This window comes from Helianthus annuus, chromosome 4 (genome assembly GCF_002127325.2).
Source record: "Helianthus annuus cultivar XRQ/B chromosome 4, HanXRQr2.0-SUNRISE, whole genome shotgun sequence".
Taxonomy (NCBI): domain Eukaryota; kingdom Viridiplantae; phylum Streptophyta; class Magnoliopsida; order Asterales; family Asteraceae; genus Helianthus; species Helianthus annuus.
In genome coordinates, this window is record NC_035436.2 from 144574135 (window position 1) to 144591628 (window position 17494).

General features: G+C 42.2%; 1 non-coding gene across 1 annotated transcript; it reads left to right on the forward strand.

Annotated features, from left to right (window-relative positions):
• Nucleotides 1-16082: 16082 nt before the first annotated feature.
• LOC118491976 lies at nt 16083-16188 on the forward strand. The gene has a single exon (XR_004892420.1). It is a non-coding gene; the product is annotated as a small nucleolar RNA R71 (small nucleolar RNA).
• The last annotated feature ends 1306 nt before the right edge of the window (nt 16189-17494 follow it).

Below are 17494 nucleotides of genomic sequence, written 5' to 3' on the forward strand. Positions count from 1 at the left end.
TACCTAAATACCCTTATCCTTTCTACATTCATGTCTAACTAAGGACTCAAATCGCATTCAAGCACAAGTTCTAATGCACCCCCACCCGTAGCCACTCTCATCAAAGATAAGCATTATTTATATACAAGTGTGGCTACAATTCTCACCAAGAATGAAAAAGGTATCAAGGGTTGCCGGTGCACCAATTTGAGTTTAATCTAGGGTGTTCAAATTTTCACATCGTTTTGCTTGGCTCAAAATTTTTCAAAATCTTCAAAAATTCCCCCCATCCCCACACTTGGGATACATTGACCCCAATGTATGGCTTTAGGAGGCTTTGATCACTAAAATCATTCAACATCAACAAAAAGCTTCTTTACTCAAACCCCAAATTTCTTTTTGGATTTTTCATTTTATAATTTTTTATGTTTTTCTTCTTTTTAAAAAAAAAAAAAACATGACACCACCAACAAGCACCAACCCAACAAAACAACACAATCATACACCACCCAACCGCCCAACCGTAAACAAAACAAACAAACTAACACATATGCACAAAAATATACAAAAGAGAAACACAACCTTACTAATAGTAGCGCGGTCCCGGAGGTCCAAAGATGGAAGACATCATGTCGTTCCATTCTCCAAATGCAAAAGAGCCGCTACTACTACTTCCTCCTTGTTGTTGTTGGGCTCCCTCTTGTTGCCTTGGGTCAATCCATTGTGAGTGGTGGATCGGCGGGGTTGGATACGAAACACTACCATCATACGGTGGTAGAGACGCATAATCCACATGTTGTGGATCCACAACCACCGGCCGCCCGGCATGATAATCAGCGTGCATCCTCCTCTCTTGATCGTCATAATACCGATTATTCGTTTCCACCTCTTGGGAATATGCAAAGGTGCGATTCCATGCCTCATTACGATCAAAATTTTGCTTCAAAGAACGCTCGATACTTGCACTCATCATGGTATTTTGTTCATAACGTCCGCTCCGGACCCGACCACGTGTCGAAGACGGAAGCCGGAGGACGTTGGTTTGCTATTACTTCTTGCATGGTACCTTCATACGCCCACCCGGGCACATAAGATCGCTCAGTATAATCGTAGAAAGCACCACCAAAACCTCCACCATGACCCCCTTGGCCCACATTCAAATTCACACCGCCTTGCGGTTGCTCCTCATAATCTTCATCCCCACTTGGGATCTCCGCTTCACTCTCGGGCTCATCCGCTTCACCCGGTAACAAATCTCTTGCACCCACTTTAAGAGCTCTCCATCTTTGACCCTCGGATTTTAACTTGTGATACCGCTCCGATTGGGTATATGTCCAACCACTTCCCATTTTGTCTAACGTAAACGGTTGGTGCCTCTTCGTTACCCCTCGATCCTCCGAAGTAAGAGCTTTCTGCTGTTTCATCAACCCCGTGATGATCCTACAATATGGGACAATGTCCCTTCCATATTTGTTTCAGCTGATCCACAGGTGGTGCATGATGAGATAGCGTATCGGAAAACGTGGAGACCCATGCATTAGCGAATAGAGAACAAGTACCTCCGGATATCTCACCTGTTCCTTATCTCCTCTTCGCGGTATCACATTCAACAAAAAAAACAGCTAGCAACAGCTTTGCTTCGATTCTCAAATTTTTCCAGTACAAAATTCCATGATACGTACCCGGCAAAAATAATGTTGCTAACATATCGTTCCACCGCGGGTGCTTCTCCGGTTTCACTAACAGATCATCGAGAGTGGGAATCCTGTAATCACGAGCCGGGAGACTGTCATACTTCCCGAGCTTCTTCAATGTGTCAAAGGACATCTCCACCGGTACCCCGTGTACCTCACCAATTAACTTCATCTGTGATGGCTTGTCATAATTGCTACATTTCAAAGTCGCCATCCATTCTTGTATCTCGGTCATAAACAAATTGCTTTTGTCTTTATCGAAACATTTAAGCGCCGATTCCCATCCTAACGCTCGAAATTTATCAAACACCCCAAACTGTTGGAACTCCACTTCCCGAACTTCTCGTTCACAAATAAAGGCCGCTGCCTTGTTTTTGAGCTTATTCATTCTATCATGATATAACGTTGGCTGCCACTCCTCTGGCTGATCATCCAGAGGACCCGAATCCCATATCGGCTTATCATGTGGATCCAACTCCATTTCTTCTTCACTCCCACTCTCACTTTCACTTATCCGACCCACATATTGCCTTTTTCGCGGTTGTTGTTCCACTTGTTTGCCTTTCCCTTTCGATGATGACGAACTAGATCCCGCTTTTTCTTTTGTCTTAACCATTTTCCTACACACATGAGAACAAACAACACAAGGAAACAAAACAAAATTAGGCTCCTTTCTCCAAAACATCCCCACACTTGCTTGTTACTATGGTTGTAGATGCTAGTGAACTATAAGTGTATAAGTTTTTCAAAAATTTGGGCATAGTGTCTCTACAATGTAGAAATCCCCAAAAGTTCACTACTTTACTAACCATCCTACATCTACAACCATACTCATATTCAAGAACAAGTAACAAGTAACACTATGAACAAGCAAGTGGGTATGAACAAACATCAACAATAACCTCAATCTTCACAATGCATCATCAAAATACAACAATTAAACTTCCATACCTTGTTTTAAAGACGCTAGAGTGCTTGTGAAACAAAAACTCCAAAAACCCCCAAAAATTTTCGGACTAGGGTTTGAAATTCGAACCCAAAAACAGCGTTTTCTTGTAAATCTCTTGGCAAAATCAGAAACTACGTGAAAAATTAGTCAAGATAGACTCCGATTTCACTTAGTTTGGACAAGAATTGATGAAGTTATGGAGGTTTGAAGGTTGGGGAAGAAGATGAAGTTGTGGGTCTTTGAAAGAGATGGATATGGATGGTGATAGATGAAGTGAAGAATTGTGTGGTTGGGGAATAACTCATGTGACTAGATGTATGATTTTTATTATTATTATTTTTTTTTGTTATATGCGGAACCCCAACCGACCCGTCGACGTTTTCTGCGTACCGTAAATTACGGTCCCACCGTAATTTACGGTGAGACCTGAACAACAATTCTTCACCGTAAAACAGTAGTGAAATGCCGTAAAGCCTCCCAATTTTTCATTTCCACCGTAAATTACGGTAAAACCGTAAATTACGGTGGCTTCTGGGCGATTAAGGTTCACAAAAATTGAATTTTGAAGTGACTTTTTTTATACTTTTTTTCAGTTTTTTCGCTTTTTTTTATGTTTTTAAATTTTTTCAAAAACGTGTAAAAATCACCCTACCCCCTCAAGAGTCCCGTGTTGTCCTCAACACAATGTTAGAGAAATTCGTGACCCGAACGTCCCCACACTTGTTTCAAACACGGATTTCAAGGAAATACGACAATTGTGCAAACTATACAAAACAAACAAAACCAAACACTACTATGTACACTACCAAACCTGGGCCTCTCATGGTTGTTCCTCATCGACCGGGCGCAAGATGTAGCCCGCTTTGTCAAGCTCCAAGTTGTTGATGTCGTTCCCCTCCAAGTATGGCTTCAACCGGTGACCGTTCACCGTTTGTTGTTTCAATGTTTGCTCGTCTTGGATGTCTACATCACCAAACCTTCCAACTCTCCAAATGACGTACGGACCCATCCATTTGCTTTTAAGCTTACCCGCAAACATCTTGAGTCTTGAGTTATACAACCAAACTTTTTGACCCACTTCAAATGTTTTCTTTCGCAGTTTTGCATTATGCACTTTCTTGAGTTTATCTTTATACGCTGATGCACATTGATACACCTCATCCCGAATCTCTTCTATCTCGCTCAATTGCAACTTTCTCAACTTACCCGCCTCGTCATAATCCACGTTAACCGTCTTAATTGCCCAATGTGCTCGATGCGCTAACTCCATTGGCAAGTGACAACCCTTACCGTACACCATCCGGTAAGGCGTTGTGCCAATAGGAGTCTTGTAGGCCGTTCGGTATGCCCACAATGCATCATCTAACTTACTCGACCAATCCTTTCTATCCGTTCTTACCGTCTTCATGAGAATCTCTTTGATTTGACGGTTGGACACTTCGACTTGTCCACTTGTTTGCGGATGGTAAGGTGTGGCAACTTGGTGATTTACGCTATACCTCTTCAATAGTTTCCCAAAGTTGAAGTTCTTGAAATGCGAACCACCATCACTTATAATGACCCGCGGGATTCCAAAACGAGAGAAAATGTTTGATTGAACAAATTTACAAACAACCGAATGGTCGTTTGTTCGTGTTGCAATGGCTTCAATCCACTTCGAGACATAATCCACCGCTACCAAAATGTATAGGAAGCCATTCGAATTCGGGAAGGGACCCATAAAATCTATACCCCATACATCAAATATCTCAACAACCAAGATTGGTTGTAATGGCATCTCATCCCTCTTCGATATACTACCCATTTTTTGACAATTTATGCAATTTCTAGCGAATTCACATGCATCCTTGAAAATGGTGGGCCAATAAAACCCACATGAAAGAACCTGATAACCTGTTTTGTGCCCACTAAAATGACCCCCGCATGCGGACGAATGGGCATGGGTCAAAATTTCCAACACTTCTGTCTCGGGCACACACCTTCGTATAACTTGATCCGGTCCAATCTTGAAGCGATCCGGTTCATCCTAAATGTATTGTTTTACTTGAACCATGAATTGTTGTCGACGGTTCTTGGTCCAATGACTTGGGATAGCACCCGTGGCTAAGTAGTTGACATAATGAGCATACCACGGTGCAACGAAGGTGGAAACGGCTAAAAGTTGCTCGTCGGGAAAACTTTCATTAATCTCACTAACATCATCTATCCCTTCCACCGGAATCCGAGACAAGTGATCCGCTACTACATTCTCACTTCCCTTTTTGTCTCGGATTTCTAGATCGAACTCTTGTAACAATAAGACCCACCGGATCAAACGAGGCTTCGCGTCCTTTTTCTCCATCAAGTATCGGACCGCGCTATGATCCGAATAAACCACCACCTTGCTCCCCCAAATATACGAGCGAAACTTATCCAAAGCATACACCACCGCTAGTAATTCTTTCTCGGTTGTGGTGTAATTAAGTTGCGCTTCGGATAGAGTTTTGCTTGCATAGTAAATCACCACCGGCTTTCTATCAACCAATTGACCCAAAACTGCACCAATAGTGGTGTCGCTTGCATCACACATTATCTCGAACGGCTTTGACCAATCCGGTGGTTGCAAGATAGGAGCTTTGACCAAGTGTTCCTTCAAAACAGTGAAAGCTTGCATACACTCGTTAGTAAAATCAAATGGGACATCTTTTAACAACAAGTTGCATAGAGGCTTAGTGATAACACTAAAACCCTTTATGAAACGTCTATAAAATCCCGCGTGTCCCAAGAACGACCTTACACCCTTAACATTTTTCGGAGGTAGCAAAGATGATATTACCCGTATTTTTGCCTTATCCACCTCCATCCCCCTTTCAGAAATTACATGACCCAACACAATGCCCTCTTGCACCATGAAATGACTTTTCTCCCAACTTAGCACTAAGTTTTTCTCAACACATCTTTTTAACACTTTTTGTAATTCGTTGAGGCAAGTGATGTGTGTCGGTGTGTATATAATTTAGATGTATATTTAAGCCCTTTTTACACTTTTAACCAAGTTTTAAATTTATAAAACACGATATTCACTAACACTAAACACACATATGGGCAAGTGCACCCATCGTGGACGTAGTATAGTGTTGGTAAGATACCGAGGTCGTCCAAGGACACAAGAGCTTTTAATACCGGTTTATCCTCAACGTCTAACCAAATCAAAAAGTTAGAAAAATGTTTTAAACTAAGAAAAATAAAAACTTACTAAATGCTGAAAAATAAAATAAAATAAAAACAGATAGACAAGATGAATCACTTGGATCCGACACGTGTATTAGTATAACCTTTGATTATTTTCGCACTTTTGCACTTGTTTAAGAGATTATCTTAGTTATTGTAGTAGGCCCCTCTTTTGAAGGCGACATTACCCTCAACCCAGTAGTTTGAGTCAGCAAGGATACAATCCTAAAGGGTCGGATTATTGAAAGATAATGAATTAAGTTATTAATGCAAATTATGGTAGGCCCCGCTTTTGGCGGTGACGTTACCCTCGGCTAAGTAGTCTGAGTCAGCAGGGATACAGTCCTAAATAGCCGGGTTATAGTATTAATAGTAGTTAGCTTATGAGGGGGTCAAAGAGTTTGGATCCCCGCCATCCAATACCTATGGGCATTGAAGGAGATCCTACTAAATTTGACCCAGGTCCCAAGCAGGACCTCTAAACGCTGAACAAGGGCAAGACCTTTACCAAACCGTTCCCTTAACCCCCGACCAGGTAGCCAACATACCTCCATATAGACCGTGGAGATATGAATGGTGAAAATCTTTTATTTTATATAGACAGTAAAATAATGCCAAGACACCACGGACAAACGATAAGGAAAGATCACCTTCAACATAAGTAACTAGTTATTAAAGTCATTAATACAAAACCAAATAAAAAGTGCAAAAGATTAAAAATAAAAAGTATTATACTAAACACTTGTCTTCACCAAGTGATGTAAGAGACTTAGGCAAACATGGCCTTGATTGTCAAGAACTCTTACGATCAATCTTGGATCCCGAGACGACTCACACACTCTACGATGGACAATGGATGATGGTGGTGGATGATGGTGTTATGGTGGTGGTGGGTGGTGGATGAAGTGTGAGAGAGGTGGTGTGCCAAGGGATGAGAGAGAATGAAACCAAGCTCCTCTATTTATAGGCTGGACAGAACGCTGGACACGGCCCCGTGTCCGCTGGACACGGCCCCGTGCCCGTCTGACACTCTCTCTCTTCATTAATTGTAATTGCGAATTACAATTAATGCGCCTGCTGTACTTTCAACACGCCCCCGTGCTCGCTGGACACGGCCCCGTGCCCAGCAATAGAAGCTTCTACTGGTTTGTCTTATCTGCTGCTTCCTGGGCACGCCCCCGTGTTCGCTGGACACGGGGCGTGTTCAGACTCTGTTTTCTTCTCTTTGTCTTGGGAGGTGCCGTTGAGGGTCCGGGCAGTCCACTTTTGTTCCTTTTCTTGTATTTATGGTAGAATTAGGGTCTTTTTGCTTCTTTTGTGATTTTGAGCTCATTTCATCCTGAAAATACAAAAGGAAGACAAAAACACTCTTTTTCCAACATTAGTACTTAAAAAGGGTTAGTTTTATGCCTTAATTGATGTGTTTTATATGTTGCATTTTACACACATCAAATACCCCCACACTTGAACTTTTGCTTGTCCTCAAGCAAAACTCTTTTAATGTGGCTTACACTCCCAAATGGAATAGGTAGAAGAGAAGTTTTTTAGCTTGTCCTAGAGTGTCGGGAATCCAAGGTTTGTATAGGTTTTATTTTTATTTTATTTACAATCCTATTCGTCATGATTTATTTTGAACTTTTCATAAGATAAACTACTTATTTGGGCATAACATGCCTTTTTAAAATTCCATTTATATACAAGTTCACATACCTCACGGGAGATCACTCAATCACTCGGCCGAAGGTGTATATTTAAGTGAATCGCTCGAGAGCGGCACGGACTTACGTTTTCCATAGGCTTGCCAAGCGATCAATCCTCCTCCTTTTTAACTTTTTACCTTTGTAAATATCAAGAGGACTTTTGGGGTGAAGGCTTGGGTTTAAAGGTGGGTAGTTGGTTAGTGGTTAGTAAAAAGGGCGAAAATCGTAACAAGTGTCGGTTTTCATAAAATACCTTATTTTTAGTGACATTTATTTTTGAAGTATTTCTCCAAACAAGCTTTTGTAGCTTTTGTTTGTTTTTGACTTCATTATTCATATTTTTTTTTTCGTCACGTAAAGGGTATGTTTATGAAAAACCGAGCTTGTTACTAAAATAAGGGTGAAAAAATGAAAAAGGTTTTTGGTGGGTAAAAAAAAATTGTTTTGGGGGTAATGAAATGAAAGGTTTAGGCTCAAAGGGGTTTTTCTAGGGGGATTTTGGGTAGGTAAAAAAATGAAAAATAATGGTTTTGAAAGAAAAATAGTTAGTCCTAATGCCTCCATCATTTACTTACTTGGGTTTAAGTTGGTAAGGACCGGGAATGTATCGTCGTGGCAAGTTCTAGATTTGTAAAGACCGAGCGGCTATTCACACAAGAAACGAAAAATGAGCATTTAATCTAAATATGTATATTTTTATGCTCAATAAAGGCTCAAAACTCACTTTTGTGGGAATGGGTTTTTAACGTGACCAAGCATATATAATCGAATTTTTAACTAGACTTGTTATACCGTTTCATAATTTTCTTATGTTAGTTCTTTTTATCACGACGCTATCGGTTGTAAAATAAAAAAAATATAATCCTTTTATAACTTGTTATTCCCAACTTAAACTAAGACAAGTAAATAAAAAAAAAAATGAAAAAGTTTTTGAAAAAATTTGGGGTGTTTAGCGGTTCCAATAGAGTTTTGTGTAAGGCTTGTTTTAGGATTTTGCAAAATTTCAAGGTTTTAGCATTCCCCCCCACACTTAAATTACACATTGTCCTCAATGTGTCCAAAAATAAAGTTTTTGGTTGATTAGAATATGTAAAAGTGTGTTTAAAAACAAAGTTTTGTGTTACTGGCGCTCTGGACACGGCCCCGTGTTGACCGGGCACGGCCCCGTGGTCAAGTGCCAGTAACAAAAATTATAGAATTGGAACAGAAGCCTGGACACGGGGGCGTGTCCGCTGAACACGGCCCGTGTCCAGTTACCTGAACTGGGTGATTTCCTGCAGGGGGCTCAGCACGGGGCCGTGTTGGTTGGGCACGGCCCGTGTGGAGCCTTCTGTTATGGAGATTTTTGTCGGTTTGTTCTGTTCTTCCGCATGGTTCCATTTTTTCTCGTTCCCTCTTTCATCCATTACCACCATGAGTGTGATTTATTCTGCAAAAACTAAAAGATTAGACTAAACTAAGGATAGGTCCGCGGAATGCCTCCGTGGTGCGCCACGTTTATAAGGGTCCTTGGCTAGACCCGATTCCCAGTCACACGTCTTTTGATTGGAGTGCCTTGCCTCCCAAGTTACACCGTCGGAGAGCGGCATCCAAGCTTGAATCAATAACCTTCATGTAGTGGACCGGGTCGTCATCCTCTATTCTCTTCCCAACTCCAAACTTTACCTCATCGTCCCCATATCTCAAAGTTAGTGTCCCGTCATTCATGTCCACTACTGCTTGTGCGGTGGCAAGGAAAGGCCTCCCTAGAATAAGGGGGACCTCGGTGTCTTCCTCCATGTCGAGTATGACAAAGTCAACAGGATAAACGAATCTGCTTACCCTTACCAAGACATTCTCGATGACACCTTGCGGGAATTTGACCGATCGATCAGCGAGTTGTATGCTTATTTTTGTGGGGCTTGTGGTTCCCAAGCCAAGCCTTTTGAACATTGAAGAAGGCATGAGGTTAATGCTAGCCCCTAAGTCGGCCAAGGCATTGCGAACGGGAGATTCCCCTATTGAGCATGGAATCGTGAAACTTCCGGGATCGATCTTCTTTTGGGGTAGTTTATTGAGTACGAGGGCAGAGCATTCTTCGCCTAAATTAACTAATTGCAAATTTTCAATTTTCTTTTTATGTGTAAGGAAGTCCCTCATAAATTTAGAGTATTTGGGCATTTGGGTTAGGACTTCGATAAAAGGAATATTGACATGCAATTGTTTTAGCAAACTTTCGAATTTTGCGAATTGCTCATTGGTTTTCTGACGAATTAACCTACCGGGGTACGGAACTCGAGGGGCCTTGGTAGGCTCTGTTGATGGGGGAGTGTCCTTCTCCTGCAGATGTGTTGGCGTTGATTCTTCTGTTGCTGGAGGTACTTCTGCAGGCCCTACGGTGCGGTTTCGTAGTGTGATGAGGTGAACTTGCGCCTTTGGGTTGGTTTCGGTATTGCTAGGTAATGCGCCTTGTGGTCTTTCGGAAAAATTTTGAGCTAGTTGACTTATTTGTTTTTCTATGTTTTGAATGCTAGCTTGTTGATTCCTAAAATTTGATTCTAATTGTAGGAATCTTTCCGAATTTTTCTTATCAGTGTCGGAGACAAGGCGAGATATGGTATCTTCGAGCCTCTCTCTTCCACTTTGTTGAGTGAAATTTTGCGACTCATTTCTTGATTGCTGAAAGTTTGTTCGTTGCGGTTGTTGGTTACTACTATTGCCGGGCTCCCTCCAACCAAGGTTTGGGTGGTTTCGCCATCCTTGGTTGTAGGTCCCCGTTGGAGGACCCGACGGCCTAGGTCTATTATCAATGTAGTTTACCATTTCTTGTTGATCGTCCGTTTCTTTCATGCAACTCCAATTTTCATGTGACCCACCACACCCTTCACAAGCCATGACCGAGACTGTTTTGGTCATTTCTAATTTTTTTATTTTTGAAGAAAGGGCCTCGATTTGGGCTTGTAAAGAGGTGCTTTCGTCTACCTTATGGGCGCCCGGGGCGATAGTTTTATTTCCCCGGGGAGTGTGCCACTGAAAATTGGTTTGAGCAATTTCCTCAATCTGATTATATATTTCGTGTGGGCGACGATTACCTAAAAGTCCCCCGGAGCTAGAATCAAGTGTCTGCCTAGTATGTGGCAACAACCCATTGTAGAAAGTGGATACTTGTTGCCATATTGCGAGGCCGTGATGGGGACACTTGCGTAATAGCTCCTTGAACCTTTCCCAAGTTTCATATAAGGATTCCCCGTCCTCTTGTGAGTATGTGTTAATTTCAGCCATTAATTTAGCAGTTTTAGAAGGAGGGAAATACTTATATAGAAATTTTTGGGCTAGTTCATCCCAGGTGTTTACCGATCCAGCTGGGAGGGTGTTGAGCCAAGCTTTCGCTCGGTCTTTTAGTGAGAATGGAAACATACGAAGGCGGATGGCGTCGTTTGATGCTCCATTGATCCGAAAGGTATCACATATTTCTAAGAAATTAGTTATATGTAGATGGGGATCCTCGTCCGCGAGCCCGTGAAAGGTCGCGGAGTTTTGGAGCATTTGTATCAAGTGCGGTCGAAGTTCGAAGTTATTGGCTTTGACATTCGGGGCATTGATAGCGGCGCCGAGATTACCTACGGTGGGCCGTAAGTAATCCATGAGGGTACGTTGGTCCGCCATTGGGGGTGGATCACCCGAAACCTTCTCTTGGTTTTTGGCTTTTAACCTTTTTCTGAGAAAGCGTTCGGGTTCTTCTAATGGTTCCTTTATGTCTTTATTGGAACTGGAGCTCATACACTACGTGAAGTTGGCGTCGGGTTCCAAGTCCTGCAATAAAAACAGAAAAGAATGTTGGTCAGAAGGTTACAGTGGTTGTTTTTCAGACCCCAGTTACTGGAAGTTGGACACGGCCCCGTGTTGCACCGACACGGCCCCGTGGTCAGCCTTCTGTAACTTGAAAAACAAAAACTGCCAGTAACGTTGCTGAGCACGGCCCGTGTCCGACCAGGCACGGCCCCGTGCCGAGCTCTGCAGAAGCTGAAAAATCTAAAAAAAAATCCTAAAAATTAAAGAAAAATAAAAAAAATGATTAGGCCGTTGATTCCTAACTTTCTTAAAATCCTTGTGTCCCCGGCAGCGGCGCCAAAAACTTGATGTGTGTCGGTGTGTATATAATTTAGATGTATATTTAAGCCCTTTTTACACTTTTAACCAAGTTTTAAATTTATAAAACACGATATTCACTAACACTAAACACACATATGGGCAAGTGCACCCATCGTGGACGTAGTATAGTGTTGGTAAGATACCGAAGTCGTCCAAGGACACAAGAGCTTTTAATACCGGTTTATCCTCAACGTCTAACCAAATCAAAAAGTTAGAAAAATGTTTTAAACTAAGAAAAATAAAAACTTACTAAATGCTGAAAAATAAAATAAAATAAAAACAGATAGACAAGATGAATCACTTGGATCCGACACGTGTATTAGTATAACCTTTGATTATTTTCGCACTTTTGCACTTGTTTAAGAGATTATCTTAGTTATTGTAGTAGGCCCCTCTTTTGAAGGCGACGTTACCCTCAACCCAGTAGTTTGAGTCAGCAAGGATACAATCCTAAAGGGTCGGATTATTGAAAGATAATGAATTAAGTTATTAATGCAAATTATGGTAGGCCCCGCTTTTGGCGGTGACGTTACCCTCGGCTAAGTAGTCTGAGTCAGCAGGGATACAGTCCTAAATAGCCGGGTTATAGTATTAATAGTAGTTAGCTTATGAGGGGGTCAAAGAGTTTGGATCCCCGCCATCCAATACCTATGGGCATTGAAGGAGATCCTACTAAATTTGACCCAGGTCCCAAGCAGGACCTCTAAACGCTGAACAAGGGCAAGACCTTTACCAAACCGTTCCCTTAACCCCCGACCAGGTAGCCAACATACCTCCATATAGACCGTGGAGATATGAATGGTGAAAATCTTTTATTTTATATAGACAGTAAAATAATGCCAAGACACCACGGACAAACGATAAGGAAAGATCACCTTCAACATAAGTAACTAGTTATTAAAGTCATTAATACAAAACCAAATAAAAAGTGCAAAAGATTAAAAATAAAAAGTATTATACTAAACACTTGTCTTCACCAAGTGATGTAAGAGACTTAGGCAAACATGGCCTTGATTGTCAAGAACTCTTACGATCAATCTTGGATCCCGAGACGACTCACACACTCTACGATGGACAATGGATGATGGTGGTGGATGATGGTGTTATGGTGGTGGTGGGTGGTGGATGAAGTGTGAGAGAGGTGGTGTGCCAAGGGATGAGAGAGAATGAAACCAAGCTCCTCTATTTATAGGCTGGACAGAACGCTGGACACGGCCCCGTGTCCGCTGGACACGGCCCCGTGCCCGTCTGACACTCTCTCTCTTCATTAATTGTAATTGCGAATTACAATTAATGCGCCTGCTGTACTTTCAACACGCCCCCGTGCTCGCTGGACACGGCCCCGTGCCCAGCAATAGAAGCTTCTACTGGTTTGTCTTATCTGCTGCTTCCTGGGCACGCCCCCGTGTTCGCTGGACACGGGGCGTGTTCAGACTCTGTTTTCTTCTCTTTGTCTTGGGAGGTGCCGTTGAGGGTCCGGGCAGTCCACTTTTGTTCCTTTTCTTGTATTTATGGTAGAATTAGGGGTCTTTTTGCTTCTTTTGTGATTTTGAGCTCATTTCATCCTGAAAATACAAAAGGAAGACAAAAACACTCTTTTTCCAACATTAGTACTTAAAAAGGGTTAGTTTTATGCCTTAATTGATGTGTTTTATATGTTGCATTTTACACACATCAGCAAGCATCAAAACTAGTGCCAAAAATGGAGAAGTCATCCATGAATACTTCGAGCGACTCTCCAACCATGTCCGAGAATATACTCATCATACATCGTTGGAAAGTTGCCGGAGCATTGCACAAGCCAAATGGCATTCGCCTAAAGGCAAAGGTGCCATATGGACAAGTGAAAGTGGTCTTGTGTTGGTCATCCGGGTGTATGGCGATTTGGTTGTAACCCGAATACCCATCTAAAAAACAATAGTATTTTTGACCCGATAGTTTTTCAATAATTTGATCAATGAATGGTAGCGGGAAATGATCCTTAGAAGTGGCGGCATTCAATTTCCGGTAGTCAATACATACACGCCACCCGGTAACCGGTCGGGTGGTAATTTGTTCACCACTTTCATCCTTGACTACTTGAATGCCGGCCTTCTTAGGCACAACTTGGGTGGGACTCACCCAAGCACTATCCGAAATCGGATAAATAATTCCAGCATCCAACCATTTAATTACCTCTTTTTTAACTACCTCCCGTAGGTTCGGATTTAATCGCCTTTGAGCCTCTCGTGTCGGCTTTGCATCTTCAGTTGTAATGATCTTATGCATGACAATGGATGGACTAATTCCTTTGAGGTCGGCAATTGTCCATCCAATAGCTCCCTTGTTCTCTTTCAAAACCTCCAACAATGCTTGCTCTTGTGCCAACTCCAAATTAGAGGCAATAATGACCGGTAAAGTGTCATTATCCCCTAAAAACACATACTTCAAGTGGCTAGGCAAGTCTTTGAGCTCCAACTTTGGCGGTTCCTCTAATGATGGTTTCGTACCCGAATCGATCTCCGCCGGTAGACCTTCAAATTGATGAGTCCATAGTGGTCTACCCTCTTTCAAAACCATTGCATCTTGCTTTTCCTCTTCAACCCGGAGTGCATAAGCATGTACCTGTTCAGAAAAATCACACAAGCAAATATCCAAACCATCCTCCTCATACTCATGCGGGTTGCATCCGTCAACTATATCTGCCATGAAACACTCATCAACACCATTAGCATTAGAATTGTTAGTAAAAACATTCAAACGCATTTTTCTATTTCCAAAAGCCATATCAACTGTACCAAATCTACAATCGATAATAGCATGTGCGGTGCTAAAAAATGGTTGACCCAAAATTATATTTTGTTGTTGCTTAGGGTCCGCCGATGAGTAATCCAAGACTAAAAAGTCAACCGGGTAATAAAACTCATCAATTTTTACGATTACATTTTGAACCATACCCCGAGGTAGCTTATGAGACAAATCGGCCAAAACAACCGTTGTCTCCACCCTTGCTAACGGACCAAAGTCATATTGGTCATATAAGCCCCCGGTAGAATGCTAACCCCGGCTCCAAGATCTAGCAACGCCTTAGCCATTTGAAAATTACCAACTTGTATATTAATCAATGGCGTGCCCGGATCTTGGAGCTTAGGAGGAAGATCCCCATTTAAAACCGCACTCACTTGCCCGGTTAAATCTACCCGCTTAGGCACTTTCTTCTTGTTTTGCCTTTTTTGTGTACATAATTCTGTTAAAAATTTTGCATAGGCGGGGACTTGTTTTATTGCATCGAGGAGTGGGAGATTTATTTTCACTTGTTTAAACATGTCCCACATCTCTTCTTTTTGAGGACCTCTCGACACAATAAAATTTTTCTTTCCCGGGTCAAGTAAGGCCGATGGAAACGGGACTTGACTCGGTTCACCCTCAACTTTTTCGCTCTTTTCGTTTTCACCCAAACCCGGTTTTTTAACAATTGTTTCTTTTGGTTTAACCGGTGAAACTTCATCATCACTTTCATTACCCGTGATATCCTCAACTACCCCCTCAACCAATTCGGGTGACAAATTGGCTTTAAATTCTTTTCCACTTCTTAAAACACTAACATGATTAATATTAACATTACCTCGTGACGAACCATGTGAAGGGTTTACCTTAGTGTCGCTTGGAAGTTGACCCTTGATTTTCTTCAATTCAGCCACGTCGGTTGCTAATTGACCCATTTGGGTTGTTAGTGATTGGATGCTTTTGTCACGAACCTCATCCTTTTGCATTCGAACTTCATCGAGTTGGTTCCGTTTTTGCATCTCCATTTGCATGCTCTTTAGCATCTCCATCATCTCGTTTCCACCCGAAGAACCCCCTTGTTCTTGACCCATTTGATATTGTCTTTGATAGCCTTGGTTATTCCCGCCTCGATATCCACCTTGGTTATTGTAAGGTTGGCGTGAACCAAAGTTACCTTGGCTACCTTGAAAATTCGGGTTAGCTTGATTTGAAGGGTTCCCATACCGAAAATTCGGGTGGTTCCTCAACCCGGGGTGGTAGGTATTAGAGTTCATGTTGTTATAATTTCTACCACCCCCTCCTTGACCTTGACCTTGAACCGCATGGACTTCTTCATATTGCCCTTCCAACATCCCTTGGCAATTTTCAGCCGCATGACCTATTTCATTACACAAAGCACAAACATCATAAATTTGGTTAGTAGTTTGAACATTACCATCATCTATGGCGTGCACTTGAGGTCGGGCAATGGCCGGTCGCGCTCTCCTTGGTGCTTGAGCTTTCCTCTTTGATGTAGTTGCCATGCTCTCCAAGAACTCCCAATCATCATTCTCATAATTTGTACCAAAAGTCCCACCGGTAATAGACATCAAATCACGTGCATCTTCGGCACTCAACCCCTCGTGAAAGGCATTCATCAACTCCCACAATTCAATTCCATGGTGAGGGCAATTCTTTATCATCATATTGAATCGTTCGAATGCCTCGTGAAACATCTCACCATGTTTTTGTTGGCAACTTCTCAACCCCTTTCGTGCATCGTTGGTCTTTTGGGCGGTGTAAAACTCATCCAAGAAAGTTTGTTGCATCTCCCCCATGTATATATGGATGCCGAAGGTAACGTGTAGAACCATTTCTTCGCCTTATCTTCCAAAGAAAATTGGAATAATACCAATTTGATGTCATCAGCCGAGAACCCTTGACTCCCAAGAGTGTTACAAATCGAATCATAAGCCTCTAAATGAAAGTAAGGCTCATCCGTTGCTAACCCCTTGTACTTTGGTAAACTTTGCAAAGAGTTGGTCCTCACTTCAAATGTTCGCCCTTGATCATTATGAGGAATGACTACCGGTGAAGGGTTTTGAGTGATTACCGGCCTAAAATGTGCTTCGATGCCCCTCACATTTTCTCTAAGGTGTCTCCTTGGTACACCGAATCTACCTCTTGGAGGAATAGGACCCATTGGCCTAGGTACTTGTCCTTGTGGTGCAATTGGTTGTTGAAACTGTTGTCGCATCGGTGGGCGTTGAATTGGCCTTTGGAATTGTTGAACATTTGGTTGTACATTTTGTGGCCGGACTTGTTGCAATGGGATAGGTTGTTGCATTGGTGGCCCTTGTGGTCTTGGCCGAATGTGTTGTGGTATGAGTTGATGTTGTTGTTGTGGCATTCCACCAACACTTGCCATCCCTTGAGATTGACTTTGAACATATCCAAATTCTCCTTGATCACCATAACCCCCGTAAAAATACCCATCCTCATCATAGCCCTCAAATTCTTCAAACCCTTCATCATACCCATCTCCTTGAATTCCCGAAGTTTGCCCAAATGGGAGGGTCGAATACTGAAAACCCGATTGTTGTTGTGGTCTAAAGGATGAAGTAGTATGCACAATGGTTGAGTTTGGTGCAATTGTGAAATTAGATGATGATTGACCCATAGTTGGAGGGAAGAAGTGGGATAATGGTGGGATTGTGGTAGAAGGGTTATAGGTAATGGTGGGTTCAACTTGAGTAGTGATTGGTTAAGTGGCATTGGACGGTGTGAATTCAACGGTGGTATTAGGTAATGTGGTGTTTGGTGATGGTTGGGTGGAAGTAGGTATAAAGGATGAGGTCGTTTGACCCGTTGTAGGTGGAATTTGAGAATCAGCCATGATGTTTCTTGGTGTAATGGGTGAAGTGGGTGAACCAATGATTTTGTTTTCTCGTACTAAAACTATGTTTTGTCTTAGCGTTCTTTCAATTTCCGGATCAAACGATAGCGGTGATGACCTGTGAGAGCCCCTAGTATGCATACACCTGAAGTACCTGCACACTAAAACACAACCAGCGTAAACCCGAAAA